This window comes from Antechinus flavipes, chromosome 1 (genome assembly GCF_016432865.1).
Source record: "Antechinus flavipes isolate AdamAnt ecotype Samford, QLD, Australia chromosome 1, AdamAnt_v2, whole genome shotgun sequence".
Taxonomy (NCBI): domain Eukaryota; kingdom Metazoa; phylum Chordata; class Mammalia; order Dasyuromorphia; family Dasyuridae; genus Antechinus; species Antechinus flavipes.
This window is the reverse complement of record NC_067398.1, coordinates 288,941,373-288,958,024: the sequence shown is the minus strand read 5'-3', so window position 1 is coordinate 288,958,024 and position 16,652 is coordinate 288,941,373. Positions and strand designations below refer to the sequence as shown.

The 16,652-nt window shown below is 33.4% G+C and overlaps 1 protein-coding gene across 1 annotated transcript in view; it reads right to left on the bottom strand.

Moving 5' to 3' along the window:
- Positions 1-16,652, bottom strand: part of DOCK8 (dedicator of cytokinesis 8) — a 312,124-nt gene that overhangs the window by 277,900 nt on the left and 17,572 nt on the right. The window lies entirely within an intron of this gene.

The following is a 16,652-nucleotide window of genomic DNA, read 5'->3' as shown; positions in this document are numbered from 1 at the left end:
ATCACAGTTTGTAAGTCCCTAGTAATGAATTTCTTTTACCAGCCAACCAAAGGACATATTTATTTGCTTGTTTGTTTGTTTTTTTAATTTAACAAAATAGCATAGCAAAATATGAGGCCAGAAAAAGCCTTCCACACAGAAATAAATATTATATTCTAAAGATTATCATGAGGGAGTATATTATAGGAACATATCAACAAGGGAACATCAGGATAGTGCATCTGTATAGTGGACACTTTGTCCAGGGAACATGCATACAAGGGCAACTCACACTCCTATGAAGGCATATCTATTGGAATCCTTGGCTCATGACACTGCTAAGAGCAGAGCTACTACATTTGCAATCTAACATTATAGTTAAGATTCATCTAACATCTGGGACATAGTCTTAGATTTGCTTCATACAGAAGTAAAAATGGCATGAATGAGAACAAAGAAGGAAAGAGTAGATTGTCTGGACCAAGCATACACACAGAAAGTCTGTGTTAGAAATGGCATGGTTTTGAGGGTGCTGAGGAACTGATTCTTAAGATAAATGAAAGAGAATATAAAACCAAAAAATGGAGAGGAGTGTTGGGCCATGTTATTATTGAAAAAAGGCAATCATGAAAATATCAATATTTACCAAATGATATGAGAAGAATAGTTTGATTTTGCATGTAATACTTTATAATAGATGGAATTTAAGAAGTAACCACACCAATGAAATAATAGATATATAAATATGAACATAAAATGCTTTAAATTTTTTAAAAAACATTTTGGGTCTGTTGATATTGGACATAATATCTTTTTTTGATAATCAGTCACTTGATAAGCATTTATTGAGTCATGGCACTTATTTGCCATGGGACCTTGATAAAGCTGGAAAATAACTCCATCTGATGAGTTAATAGATATTGAAGTACTATGAGTTAATTGATGAAATTCAGTCTTAACCATCTTATATAAATCCCTACTTAATAACTATGGGTCAATGAATATATACTACAGGCTCTGATCACCATGGCTGCTTTCTGTTAGTATATTATACCAATTAGATTTTCTGAGATTCATATAGGGAATGCCTATCTTGAAGCACACAAAATAAAGGGCTCTAAACAAAGCATGTGGTGGAATGATGATGGCTGTGTAACAGGAAGTACAATAAACATCTCCTCTATCACAATAAGTCACTTTTCCACATTCATGTAGACCAATAAGGTCTATATAGTCTCTACGATTGGGATTGACCATGAGTGTGCCATAAGGAGCATTTCAACCCAGAAAGAATCTATGTACCAAAGCAAAAAGAGGTATCAGATTATAGCATAGAAGGAGCCTAAACTTTTATAGATGCAGGAACAAGTGCCACCTGGTATCTCTGTTGCTCACCATAAAGTTCTGAGTCATAGATTGAGGAAGGAATCTGTGCCTAGTGGTTGCATTCCAGAGAGAGGTGTAGTTACAGGCCTTAGGCTTCCTACCTGGAAAAGCAAATTTAGATGCAAGTAGCAGCTGTATTTCCCAGATGTAGAAGTGGAGCAGGATCTCAGTTCCAGCTTCTAGTTTCCAATATCAAATAAATTATTTGGAATACTTGGCTAAAAAGGAGTCCTACAAAATTCTTTTTATGAAACAAAAACAGTGCTGAATCATAAACTTAGAAGAACAAAAACTAAGAAAGAAAATTATAGAACAATTTCACTAATGAATATAGTTGCAAGAATCCTAAATAAAATATTAATTAGGAGACTACAGCAATATATCACAGAAATTTAGACACTGTGATCAAGTGAAATTTATATCAGGAATTCAGGATTAGTTCAATATAAGCACAATTATTAAAACAATTGATTATATCATAACAAAATCACATGATTATATAAATAGATGCAGAAAAGGCTTTTAACAAAATATAGTCATTCATTTCTACTAAAAACATAGGAATAAATGGATTTTTCCTTAAAATGATAAAAAAAAATCTAACTAAAATCACTAACAAATATTTTCTTTTATGGAGATAAGCTAAAATACTTCCTAAAGGTCAGAAATAAATCAAGGATGCCCATTATCACCATTGTTTTTTAGTATTATCCTAGAAATTATGGTAATAGCAATAAAAAAAATTGAAGGAATCAGAATAGGCAACAAGGAAATAAAACTATCGTTTTTGCAGATTGTTAAGAGATACTTGAAAAATCCTAAAAAAAAAAAAATCAACAAAAATTAATTGAAACAATCATTTTAACAAAGCAGAAAATATAAAATAAACCCATAGATCATAAATCATTAGCACTATATATTACCAACAAAACCTGCAAGAAGAGATAGTAAGAGATAACTCATTTAAAATAACCATAGACAATATCTAAAATACTTGGGAGTATACCTGCCAAGACAACACAGGAACTATATGAACATAATTATAAAACACTTTTTATGCAAATAAAATCAGACTTAAATAATTGGAGAAATATTCATTGTTCATGAGTGGGCTGAGTGAGCCAAAACAATCAACTGGGGAATGACTAAACAAGTTGTGGAATATTATTGTGATAGAATACTACTGGGCTATAAGAAAAACATGGAAAGACTTGTGTGGAATAATGAAAAATGAAATGAGTGGAACCAGGAGAATATTCTATATAGTAAAAACAATGTTGCTCAAAGAATGAATAGTCATTCATAGCATTCATAGCTATTTTGAGTAATATGAACATTCATATCAACTACAAAGTACTTATTAAGGAAGGTGCTATCCCTCTCCAAGGAAAGAAATGATATATGTATTATATATATTGTATGATCCCACATATATGGATATAGATATAGATCTATCTATCTTTCTATCTACCTATCTATATCAAATGTTAGCCTTTTCTAATGCAGGGTTGGGAGGAAGAGAGAGAGAAAGTTTTAAACTCAAAATGTAATCAAATAAATTAATAATAAACCTAAAAAAAGAAAGAAAGTGATGTGGCTTGCTCAAGGTCATATATTGAGTTAATGAGGAACTTGGGACATTTTTTTGCTTTGACAAGTAGACCTTAGGTCATAGCCTAGATAGCAGTGCAAGACACTTTAAAGATCTTATAGTTCAACCTCTCAATTTAAATATAGAGATACTAAGACACTGGAAGGTTCAGTCTTTGCCAGTTGGTGGTCATGTCTTCTAAAGAATTTATTTCATTTCCAAAATACATAGAGAATTGACTCTAATTTATAAGAAATCAAGCCATTCTCCAAATGATAAATGGTCAAAGGATATGAACAGACAATTCACAGATGAAGAAACTGAAACTATTTCTAGCCATATGAAAAGATGCTCCAAGTCATTATTAATCGGAGAAATGAAAATTAAGACAACTCTGAGATACCACTACACACCTGTCAGACTGGCTAGAATGACAGGAAAAGATAATGTGGAATGTTGGAGGGGATATGGGAAAACTGGGACACTGATACATTGTTGGTGGAATTGTGAACACATCCAGCCATTCTGGAGAGTAATTTGGAACTATGCTCAAAAAGTTATCAAACTGTGCATACCCTTTGATCCAGCAGTGTTACTCCTGGGCTTATATCCCAAAGGGATCATAAAGAAGGGAAAGGGACCTGTATGTGCATGAATGTTTGTGGCAATCCTGTTTGTAGTGGCCAGAAACTGGAAACTGAATAGATGCCCCTCCATTGGAGAATGGCTGAATAAATTGTGATATATGAATATTATGGAATATTATTGTTCGGTAAGAAATGACCAACAGGATAATTTCAGAAAGGCCTGGAGAGACACGAACTGATGCTGAGTGAAAAGAGCAGGGCCAGGAGATCCTTATATACTTCAATAACAATACTGTATGATGATCAATTCTGATGGACTTGGCCATCTTCAGCAAAGAGATGAACCAAATCAGTTCCAATGGAGCAGTAATGAACTGAACCAGCTACACCCAGGGTAAGAACTCTGAGAGATAACTAAGAACCATTACATTGAATTCCCAATCCCTATATTTTTGCCTGCCTGCATTTTGGATTTCCTTCATAGGCTAATTGTACAATATTTCAGAGTCGATTATTTTTGTACAGCAAAATAATAGTTTGGTCATGTATACTTATTGTGTATCTAATTTGTACTTTAATATATTTAACATCTACTGGTCATCCTGCCATCTAAAGGAGGGGAAGAAGGGGAAAACTGGAACAAAAGGTTTGGCAGTTGTCAATATTATAAAATTACCCATACATGTAACTTGTAAATAAAAAGCTATTTAAAAAAAGAGAATTTATTTCTTCATTTGTTTCTTTATTAAGACTTTACTGAACTTCTATTTTCTGAACTATGGAGGGCACCATGAGGGAAGGAAAGAAGTTAAATAGTTTTTGCTCTCAAGCAACTGAAATCTAAGTAGTGAAATAGTTAAGTACATGAAACATAATAAAAATAATTCAAAGCAAAAAAAAAAAAAAAAGATATTCCTTTACCAGTTAAATGATCTTAGCTAAAGACAGATGGAATATTAGATATCGAGATTGCTATGGTACAATGTGTTCTTGGGGGCGGGGTGGGTGGGTTTCCACTTACCAGTATTTTATTTTTTTCAATTATGTAAAGACAGTTTTATTTTTTAATAGTATCTTATTTTCCCAAATACCTGTAAAAATGTTTTCAACATTCATTTTTATAAAACTTTGTATTCTGAATTTTGATTCCTCCCTCCCTTCCTTACCTCTCCCTTCCCCAAAATAGCAAGCTAGGCTAAATATGTGCAATTCTTTTAATCTTATTTCTATATTTGTCATGTTCTGAAAGAAAAAATCAGATTAAAAAAACATAAGAAAAAAAGAAACAAAGAAATAAAAAGGTGAAAATACTATACTTTGATTCACATTCAGTTTCCATATTTCTTTCTTTCTCTAGATGTGACTGGCATTTTTCATCTTTTTTTTTTTTTTTAACAATTTTTATTAGTATTTTGTTTTTTTGAGTTCTCATAGATATCTGCTAAAATAACTTCTAAAGTTATGTGAATCCAGTAATTTTCTAGCAATAAAATACTGTCATAATGATTTGTTTTTTCTGAATTATGTATTGATACCTAACATAATTTCTAAATGGCTTCTTACTTCAGAAAAATCTTATCTTCTATTACTCATAACAAATTACTAATTCTAAGCAAAGAAAAAATAGAGAAAATTAAATATCAAATTTAAATACTCAAAGAAATTATATATAAAATATTAATGTTTCTTCTTTATTGATCTGACATAATTTTCTAGATAATTTTAAACCTCTTTCCACTAAAATTCACTTTTATTATTCTATTGTTATGAATATTTAGATAGCTAAGCACATTTGAGAATGGTATTGTTAATCATAGGTGAAGACATAGATTCTATATAGGACTATAGTATTCTGGTACAGATTCATTTTTTTTAAAAAATGTCTTAGACAAAGGAAAACAAATAAATTGAATTTTTCCAAATTAAATCTGTTTGTAAAGTAATATAAGAGAGGTGGTAGACTCTAAGTGAGATGATATAGGATTAAGATCTGGGATCTGGCACTTTCTAGTTGTGTGTGATCCGGGAATCTTTACTAAATTCCTCTGAGCCTTGGTTTTCTCATCTATAAAATGGGGGAAACAGTCACTGGATATCTCCACAAGGTCTTGGAAGCAAAGTGCTTTATAAGTTCTTAAATTTCCATTTAAATGTGAACCTATTACTGTTAACTTTTGTAAAACTGAGCATTGTATTAGGCACATTTTCCTTTTAAGACAGATATGAAACCTTGACCCTAGCAGCTTACCCTGCCTTGAGCATTGCTTCAATTTTTTAAAATTAGATTTTCAGTTACTTCCCCCCAGAAGAGCTGAGGCAAAGCCCAGAGGTTTGTAATTCACAAAATATCTTTAGATTTCCTTTTAAAAGATAGGATTACTTGATAATATCCTAAGGATACACTTTCTATATCAATACAAATAGTGAACTTAGTAGTCTTAAAAAATTGCCTAGCATTGAAAGATTAAAGAGCTTGTCTGTGATTCCAAAACATGTCAGAGGTGGGACCAAACCCAGGACTTTCTGTCCCTAAGGCTAACTTTCTAGCCACTATATCATGCTATACAAATTATAAACTGATAAAATGCAAAGTTTTATTATTGCATCAACTTTTTAAAAAGCCTATAGTAGAGGCAGCTAGATGGTATAGCAGATTAGAATACTGGCCCCTGAAATCAGGAGAACATGAGTTCAAATCTGGCCTTAGACACTTAATACTTATTAGCTATGTGGTTCTGGGCAAGTCACTTGATCCCAATTGCCTCCCCCCAAAAAAAGAAAAAAAAAAAGCCTATTGTAAACAGGCCTCATTTATTCAGCATTACTTGGGAATAAAATAATCTGTGTAATTTTCCCAGTAATTGAAACATCCCTTAAAGCAGCATTTTTTTTTTTTTTATTTTAATGATCTGGAAGAGCAATCTTTTAAAAATGAAATATCTCTTTCCTTTATCTTCCTAAATAGCACACAATGAATTAACAAACTTCTTTTGATGACTGATGTTCATCATTATGAATATCAAATGTTGTACTATTATGAATACAAATATAAGTACAATCTTGGAAGACATCAAAATGTATGGAACTATTTTACTCTTCCACCAAATGGTTCTATAAGACAATGTTTTTTGAGTTCATATGTTTAGTTTTTCTTATTTTTTTGGTTTCCTTCTTCATTGTCTGCTTTTCAAAAGTCATTTTCTATTGATCTCCCTTCAGGCTAGTGTCTTCCATTTTTTGGTCACCATCAGTTTATCCTGTCTATTACTTTGTTCTATCGAAATACCTTTATCATGTATATCCTTTGCACAGTCTCCCTATTAAACTGTGAATTCCTTGGTTGAAGGAACTGTCTTTTGTCTGCCTTTTTTTTTTGGTATCCCAAGAGTTTAGCACTATGCTTAGCACACAAAATAATCATGCAATAGATTCTTGTTTATTTGACTTGTGCAGACAGGTGCCTTTAGCAGGTCCTCTTCATTTAATCTCCCATTTTCCATGAGCAGCTAACATCACACCTCAGCTAGGATAAACTGATCATCTGAAATCTCTTTGCCAGGCTGATTACCTTTTCAAGTCTCTGAGTTGTGTATTCTCTCTGATTTAACGACTGGAGGGCAGAGCACTAAATTATTCCCAAAGTTTTCTTTAATAGGGGGCTAGCATCTGAATTTTCCAGGAAATTCTCCAAGTATCATCTCTCCTTGACTTTGACTCCATGAAACATCATTCCTCATTTACCATTTGGTGGTAGATGACCTCTTCTTTCGGCTTCTTTTCCAGTGTTTTCTTTCCCCATAAGATTGTAAACACCTAGAAGGCAGGGACTCTTGCTTTTTCCTATTTGTATTCAAAGGGTTTAGCACTGTGCCTGACACACAAAAGCCATGTAATAAATGTTTTTTGAACTGAATTGAACTTTGAATTTGCTAGTTGTAAAATACTGCAAACTATGAAGCCAGACAACTGTGCTTATTATAACTGTATGTAAATTAAGAGCACTCACTAAGGGAGGTGAAGACTCTCTTCTAAGAAAAATAAATGAACTTTAGAACCTAACTGTTGTGACATCTATTATGGCTGCTTGGAGGTCTTTTCCTGATTTTCTAATTGTGCTCTGAGTACTTAAAATTGATGTATAAATGATAGCCTGATAAGTGATACAGCCAATTTATAATTAGGAAGAGCCTGAACATACAGTTTGTGACTTAATTAGTATAGTACCACTATGGCTCATGGAAAAAGACATTTTGTTTCAGTCATTTCAGACTCTTTGTGACCCCAAACTGGTTTGGGGTTTTCATGGCAAAGATGCTGGAGTGGTTTGCCATTTCCTTCTCCAGATCATTTTATAGATGAGGAAATTGAAGTAAACTGGGTTAAGTAATTTGAATAGAATCACACAGTTAGTTAAGATTTGAAATTAGGAAGAAAAGTCTTCCTAACTCCAGGAAAGTGATATGGTACCACCCAGATCTAAAAGGTTGTAGCATCTACCAAAGCAGTACATTAATCTGAGTGAAAAATAGTGTCCACCAATACTCGGGAAACTCTGCTTTTTGATCGTGAATTCATTCCTTTTCCTTGAACCCTCTAGATATTGTGACACTCTGGGTAGAAGGAATATGTCTTTACAATCACAATTAGTATGATTTCACCAACACCAAAAGTCCTATCTACAACTATCCTTATAACTAATCCAGCACTGCATATAGAAATTCCAACACTGAAGTCACTTTATTAGATCAGGAATGCCAATTATGAAAATGCCAGTGCTTAGCAAAAATTCCTGAAACATTGTAGGCAAACTAGATGGTATCTGAAGTTACTAAGACCTGAATTCAAATTCAGTTTCAGACATTAATTGTGTCCCTGGGCAAACCACATAACCTCTTTCTGCCTCAGTTTCTTTAACTCTAAAATAGATATCCTAATAGTGTCTACCTTACAGGATTGTTATGAAGATCAACTAAGATATCCATATAGTGTTATACACAGAGCCTGACCCATAATAGGCACTTAATAAATGCTTACTGACTGAGTGAATGTCAGTGGTGGCTGTTGTGTTGGTTTCTTTTTTCTTTAAAAAAATTTTTTTATAAGCCAGTTTGCTGGAAAAAAGGAAAGGGATATATTTGGAAATAAGGTTTTTAGAAAACAAAAGAATAATAAAAAATGAGATTTGAAAATGGTAGCATATAACCTTAAACCATTCCTTAAAATCCTGGTGGAATTACAGGTTTTCATGGCAAAGATGCTGGAGTGGTTTCCTTCTCCAGATCATTTTATAGATGAGGAAATTGAAGTAAACTGGGTTAAGTAATTTGAATAGAATCAGTGTCAACTTCAAATAGAAATATCCTCCTGTCAAATATTGACTTAGAAAACCACAAATTAACATTATCTTTGTTGCATTATATTTTGCTTGGGTTATGTGACCTCTGAAAAAGTCTCAGTTTGGCTGATAAAGACAGAAGTCACAGGAAATGAAAAGAACATATAGAATAGATAAATTTGATGAGGTTTGAGCAAGATGAAAAGATCATAAAATGGTCTGGAACATCTGGCATTGCCTGAGGAAGGCCATCTGAGGTTCAAGTGAGGTAACATAATGTGGAGGATAAATCATCCAGAGGAAGTGGGAAGTGGAGTGGAAATGTAAATAAGCATCTTGAAAAACAAACTGCTGATTTAACAATTTTGTATAGGGCTGGTCTTAATTGAAACTTGGGGGGAAATATTGGCTTTTGAAGGGCCTTTATTTCTTCAGACTTTCCCTATTATCCTTGTCATAAATTCTGAACTTTTTAGATTATTTAAATGATTAAATGGCTAAGTGCCAAATATGAGAGCTAACATAGCAAAAATAAACTAAATAAATAAGTATTTTAAGTCTCTTATCTGCACAATCTTCTATAACAAATTAGCTAACTGTTCCAATTCTTCATGCAAGACAGGAAATATTAGAATTTTTCTTTCTCAAAGATCAGATATAACTTATTTTTGATCAAAAATAATGTTGATCCCAAATTAATTTTCCAGAATTCCTTTTGCAACACTTAATACTTAGATTTCTTCTCTTAATCTTCTCATAAAGTTATTTATAAACTGATTATTCTGAAAGGAGAAAAGTAGCTGCATCTGGCAGTTTATCACTCCTGTTGTACCTCTGGGTATGATCTATTTCACAACTTCCCCTAATACTCTCCTATTACAATATCTGCATTAGTTTTCAAAGTCACTCATTAATAACATTAACTAACCCTGCCTGTCATGATAATAAAACTTCCTCAAGGATTCCAGGTGTTTCATCTAAATATGGCCATCCTATTTCAGAGAGGCTTGGAGAAACTTAAATGAACTGATGCCAAGTGAAATGAGCAGAACCAGGAAATCATTATACATGGCAACAATAAGATTATACAATGATCAATGCTGATGGACATGTTTCTCTTCAACAATGAAATGATTCAAACGAGTTCCAGTTGTTCAGTGATGAAGAGAGCCATTTGTACCCAGTCCACAACATAGCATTTTCACTCTTTTTGTTTTTGTTTGCTTGTATTTTATTTTGCTTCTCTCTCTCTTTTTTCTTTTTACTAGTTTGACTTGATTTTTCTTATGCAACACAGTAATTGTATAAATATGTATACATATATTGCATTTAACATATATTTCTACCTGTTTAACATATATTGGACTACTTGCCATCTAGGGGAGGGCGTGAGGGAAGGGGAGGAAATTGGAACACATGATTTTGCAAGGGCTAATGTTGAAGAATTGTCCATGCATATGTTATGAAAAATAAAAAGCTTTAATTTAAAAAAAATTGGTCATCTTTCAGTTTCAAAGCTATCTCCCTTACAGTGTCAGACTGCAATATAGAGACCCTTTTCCTGAAGTTTAATATCCCATAAGCTGTATTTCTGTGCTAACAATAAACACAACCAGGTCTATCAAAAAAGGATCACTGTACTTTGCCACAGCTCATCTTTCATGTCATTTTATAAAGAAATCAAATTCCAGAGCTAGAATTTGAATTGAAATCTTTTGACTCCAAATCCATTGCTCCTTCCAGTATACCATGCTGGTTATTATACATCATGGTAGTTATTAAGAACAGTTCTTCATTGTTAGGCAATATGACATTTAATCATTCTAAAGAATAAATAAAAATAATATATAATATATATTGTTTTTTCCTAATTATTAACATATATAGGAGATAGAATGGCATAGTGAAAAAAGAGTTTGACATCTTGTAATCTCTTGGTTCCATTCCTAACTCTGACACATATGAATATAATTATTAGTGAATCCCTTAATTTCTCAGTGTCTCTCATACATTTATCCATTGATTATCCAATGATGTACCACTGGAGGCAATTTTCATACTGAGAGTGCATACACACTAATGAAATCACAGTACAGGTCTAAAAAAAAAAAATTAATTAAAGGATCAACTTCAAGTAGTGATTATATGAGGGGGAGTGAAGCTAAAAGAAAAAACTGGTTAAAACTGATACTGTGAAATTATAATGAAACTTAATGCCAAAAAAAAGGGATATATTCAGGACTTCTCTCTGAAGAGATAAGGGATTATGGATGTGGAATATTGCACATATCAAACTTCTTTGGTTAGTTTTCCCCTCCTTTTTGTTCACTGTTATAAAGAAGTGAAGAAAGAGGAAAATATTGGGAAATGTAGAGAATGTAAAAATAAGATGCCAATAGCTTCTAAAATTGCTTAAGACATTAAATTTATGATGCTATGATCCAAAAGAAACTTAATTTGAAAAGAAATGGAAGAATTTAAAAGTTTTTGGCATAGTACTTAATTAATATGGACTTTTATGATGAGGGATAATAGTCTTTTAGTTTTTTTTAGTCTTTTAGTTTATGCAAGGTTATGCTATCGGTAATTGTCATATTATGCTGAATGTTCCCCATTCATATTAATTTAGTCATTCAAGAAATATGTATTGAGCTCCTACTTTGAGAAAGACATTGTGAAAATGCTGCAGAAATACCAAAAATAATCACAAGTCTCTCTGAGAATATTCATTTAAGCATCAGAAGAAATATATTTTTAATATATTTAATTTCTTATATGTTCTTCATCATACTTGTTATATGCATTTCGAAAATATGAAAATGGACTTAGATGAATTACCATGTAAAGACTTGTAAAAAGTCTAAAAACTTGTAAAAAGAATTTCAGATTTCTTGGGAATAAAATAAAGGGAATTTTAAAATAACTATTGGGAATAATACAAAAAAAATTTAAACTTTAAATCAAAGTGCCTGAAAATTTGTACTATTCTTATCTAAATTTGGATCAAATTATGCTTGAACTCTAATATTTGCTTATGGCTTGAATGCCCCCAAAGTTTAATATGCAAGGTTTTTCTTGCTGGTAGCACATTATTCTTTATATCAAGTGTTGCATCTACTACACCAGGAATTTTATTTCCTTCCTACTTATCCTATTATTTCTCTCTGTCTTTCATTGCCAAGCCCTTTTCAAAAGCATTAACAGCTACCTCATAGCAAAGGTACATATATGATTGCTCATGTCATCTGAAAGAGATCCAATAAGCAATCTCTTCCTGAACCCTGGCTTCCTAAACAGAGGAAGCAGAGAATTTAATGGACAATAGTAGCCTTGAGCATTGCCTTGTGGATAGTTCCAGGTTAAGGATTTAGTTATATACTTTCTCTGGAAAGAAAGGGACTTTAGAGAAACATGACTCTTAGAAACAGAAAGGAATTATATATGTTGCTCCCTAATACTAAATTGATCACCAGGAAGGGATGAAAATCACAAAGTAGAAGAGCAAGCAACTTGGATATTTTTTACTCCACTATTACAATGAAATATTCAGACAGTATAGGTGCTTTGGGAAGGTGGCTATATATATAAAATTTACCTTTCAGAGGAATAAAAGCTACTAGGAGGTTTTTGTGGGATTGAAGAGGGACTCACCAAAATGATGGGTTATTGTCTTCAGTGGCCCCAAGTTCAACTCCATTATGAGGAAAATAAAAAACCATGAGTTGATACTGAATCTGAAAAAGTGTGACCAAACTAGAGAAGAAAAATTATATTGATTATTTATAGGCTATTGTGGATACTTTGTATTTTTTCATTTATTGTAGGGTAAAATAAAGGTCGGTCTGTACCTGATACTTGTATTATCTTGAGTGCTTGCATAGAATCTGGAAACTCTGGTGTCTTATAAACATAAGCTATGTTGGCCATTTCTTAGAGTAAACTTTGGATGAGGAAATAATAGTCTCTCTATCAAAAAGAGAATGATATTTGTGGGGTTAACTTCTAGGATTAGATGCTGTCCCTGTGGGCCCAGTACTTAGAGTCATTAGGCTAAGTCTAACAATAGTTAAACCTCTTATATGTTTTCCTTCCCAGGTGTTGAGAAGGGAATATGGAAATAATAGACTCTTTCAACTCTATAATCTCATGAGTCATGGCTTTAAAAGAGAATTGAGGCTTTGTAGCTGGTAGCCTAGAGGATACCTTTCTTTCTCCCTTTTTGGCACTAACATCTATGCAGTGTTTTTTTTCATCAGAATACTTTTCAGTGCTGTTCTGAGAAAGGAGCCAAAAGGCAGCAGTGGTCATTTGTAAAGGCTGCTTAGCTGTTTCTGTGCTCTAGGGGGATTCCTAAAGCACGACTGGCCGAGCACCTGGTGAAATATGGTAGTGAGCAACTACATTTGGGATGGTTTCAATTTAGTGTGGGAAAAAGGGAAAAGAAATTATTTTCCTGAGTAATACTGAAGAGCTGCCCTCTCCTGATTTATTAATTTTTGCTTAAACACCAAAAGGCCAGATTTTCATCTTCAGAGGTAATGTGATATAGTAGATAGGGTGTTGGACTTGGAATCAAGAAACCTGAGTCTAATAGAGTTACTGCCTTTGTACTCACATGTGGGAGTTACTTGAGAGGCAGTGTAGCCTAGTAGATACAGCACTAGACTTAGAATCAGAAAGACATGGGTTCAGAGTTGTAAGGGTCAAAGAGCTCATCTCATCATCCCACCCTCTCATTTTACAAATGATGAAAACAAAATCCCAAGAGAGTAAAATAGTTGCCTCTAGATACATAAATAGTGATTTAAAAAAAAAAAAGTGGTCTTGGGCTCAAACTCAATTTCTCTATCACATATTTAGTACTATTTCCAAACTGCTCTTATCCTAAGTTACTTTAGATTGGTCAAATAAAGCAAAACACCAGTCAGTCAACTAGAATTTATTAAGTGTGTAACTGTGTGCCAAGCACTTTGGCAAATGAGAGAATACAAAGAAAGACCAAAAAACCACAAGTTTCTGGCCAATCAACTCAAAATTTTATATAAATCTATGAACTTATCAATTTAGGATCTCCCTCCAAAGATGCTAATTAAAACCTGTCTCTGCCTACTATCTTAAGGGACTTGATCCATGACCTTGCAATAATTTGCCATGTGAAGTCCACCCAACATGCTGAAGGTTTTTCTCACTTTCTTCTGACATCAAGAAATTCCCAGTAGAATTTTTTGACTACCCACATGTTATCTCTTCCTCTCACTACTCAACCAGCCCACTTTCTCTTTTATCCTTGCTCTAGAGTTCCACCAAAAGAAGGTGGGTTATATGTCACTCACAGTCTGATTACTTGGGTTTAAATATTCTAAATCCTCTGGCTCTTCTTATTAAATGTGCTAGACCATCTTGGCTAATTTTTTTTTTCCCTAAAAAAGCAAATGTCCTTGATACTCTGAAAGATCAGTGGTTTCCTCAGCATGGACATGTGCAATAAGAGCATGCTACAAATCAACTGGACAAAAAAAAGGAATTTGATGAAGAATTTTAGAAACAGACCATAGACCTATCATGGAGGCATGAAATAGTAACAGTGGAAGGTTACAAATCTATGGACTTCTGGGAAAGGGACCTGTATGTGCCAAAATGTTTGTGGCAGCCCTGTTTGTAGTGGCTAGAAATTGTAAAATGAATGGATGCCCATCAATTGGAGAATGGTTGGGTAAATTCTGGTATATTAATGTTATGGAATATTATTGTTCTGTAAGAAATGACCAGCAGGAGGAATACAGAGAGACTTGGAGAGATTTACATGAACTGATGCTAAGTGAAATGAGCAGAACCAGGAGATCATTATATACTTCAACAATGATACTGTATGAGGATGTATTCTGATGGAAGTGGATTTCTTTGACAAAGAGATCTAACTCAGTTTCAATTGATCAATGATGGACAGAAGCAGCTACACCCAAAGAAAGAACACTGGAAAATGAATGTAAACTGTTTGCATTTTTGTTTTTCTTCCCGAATTATTTCTACCTTCTGAATCCAATTCTCCCTGTGCAACAAGAGAACTGTTAGGTTCTGCACACATATAGTGTATCTAGGATATACTGTGACATATTTAATATGTATAGGACTGCTTGCCATCTGGGAGAGGGAGTGGAGGGAGGGAAGGGAAAAGTCGGAACAGAAGTGAGTGCAGGGGATAATGTTGTAAAAAATTATCCTGGCATGGGTTCTGTCAATAAAAAGTTATTAAAAAAAGAAAAAAGAAAAACACATTAAGATGCTGAGATAGGAAAAAACAAATCTATGGACTTCTGCTTTAATTACTCAACTCTTCACCGTCCTCTATGTTAATTTAATTTTTCCAAAGGGGGAGGAAGCAATAAGAAAAACTGCTATTCTGGACATGATTCTGACCAAGAAGGAAGAACTAGTTATTGAAATAGAAGTGATAGAAACTTTAAAAGGAAGTGATAACTAGATCTTAAAATTTGTGATAAAGAAGGGGATAGTCTGACTCACACCTTAAATTTGGGGATTACAAATTTCAAAGAATTCAGAGAAACAAGAGGTAGAATTCCATGAGAGATGGGAAGTTTTCAGCACATAAAATTCACATCATCTAAACTCAACAGGGTCGCCACCATCAAACTGTACTTTAAAAAAAAAAAATCTCTATCTAATTTCACATAAGATTGTTTTAAGTTTTACTGGTTCCAAACTTTTCCCTTTCTCAGACCCCCAGCTCCATGTGCCTCTTAGCAAGTTACTTAGCCCCTCAATCTTCTTTACATAAGTTTACATAAGCTTTATATAGCTATCCTTGTCAAAATTATCTCCTCTGTTTGTGTCTTTGATCCTATGTCCTGCTGTCTGGTTAGCCATTGTTTCATCAATCACTCCCTTTCTCTCTCTTCTTTAGTGTTCCCTTTCTAACAGATACTTCCCCTTTGCCTACAAACATTCTCAGATAATGATATAGTCAAATGAGCTATTTGACTATATCATCACAGGACATCAATACAAATGCCACTTCTGTTATTTCTATATATGACCTTGGTTTCAGATTCTCCATTTGTCAAATAAAACAGTTGAACTAGTTGGTTGGCCTCTACAATCCTTTCCAGCTCTAGAATTATAATTCTATAATTCCTTTTACCTTTTAATATAATCATTCTATATTTCTTTACTAGTAAATTTCTTTCTTTTTTTTATTTATTTAATGATTACTTTATAATGACAACATTATTCCTTGCACTCGTTTCTTTTCCGATTTTTTTTCCCCCTCCCTCCCTCCACCCCCTCCCCTAGATGGCAAGCAGTCCTTTATATGTTGGATATGTTGCAGTATATCCTAGATACAATATATGTTTGCAGAACCGAACAGTTCTCTTGTTGCATAGGGAGAATTGGATTCAGAAGGTATAGATAACCCGGGAAGAAAAACTAAAATGCAGATAGTTCACATTTGTTTCCCAGTGTTCGTTCTTTGGGTGTAGCTGCTTATGTCCGTCATTTATCAATTGAAACTTAGTTAGGTCTCTTTGTCAAAGAAATCCACTTCCATCAAAATATGTCCTCATACAATATCGTTGTCGAAGTGTATAATGATCTCCTGGTTCTGCTCATTTCACTTAGCATCAGTTCATGTAAGTCTCGCCAGTCCTCTCTGTATTCATCCTGCTGGTCATTTCTTACAGAACAATAATATTCCATAATAAAAATATACCACAATTTACCCAGCCATTCTCCAATTGATGGGCATCCATTCATT